Genomic DNA, 532 nt, shown 5'->3' on the forward strand with positions numbered 1-532 from the left:
AGATACTGACAGTATAAAATACCTAAACCTGCATAGTATACCTTTAACAGTGTGGAGGAGACACATCTGCCCCCCCCCCCCCACACACACACAGAAAGAGAGAGGGGGTGGGGGTAGCCTACAGATAACCATTTCCCACAACCCAATACAAATTACAAATGTATCTAAGTACACGTGGCCTATTGGTTATTTTTGTCAAAGGCGACAGCATCCTGTCAGCAACAATAAGGGACCATCGAGCGCTTAGGCCTATGTGAGGAGTACCACATTTGTCAAAATAAAAGATCTTAATAGTACATTATGGTCGTTATCATCATGAAACATGATCTGTAGATGCATACACTGTTTTGTTAATATCACAGGCAGTAACCCGATTACGCATGTTCTATATGTACAATATTCATGTAAGTGTTATGATTATTCAGATGTTAAACTACTTGTTTCTGATCTGGTTGTTCGTTTAAAAAAAAGTGACTTTTATATAGCCTTTTACCGGAAGCGCATTTAGTGAGTATTGCTGCCAATGCTCTGC

This window comes from Alosa pseudoharengus, unplaced genomic scaffold (genome assembly GCF_046254945.1).
Source record: "Alosa pseudoharengus isolate Yale_2024_CS ecotype anadromous, Long Island Sound unplaced genomic scaffold, YU_APseudo_1.1 YU_APseudo_1.1_scf_18, whole genome shotgun sequence".
In the NCBI taxonomy this organism is placed as follows: domain Eukaryota; kingdom Metazoa; phylum Chordata; class Actinopteri; order Clupeiformes; family Clupeidae; genus Alosa; species Alosa pseudoharengus.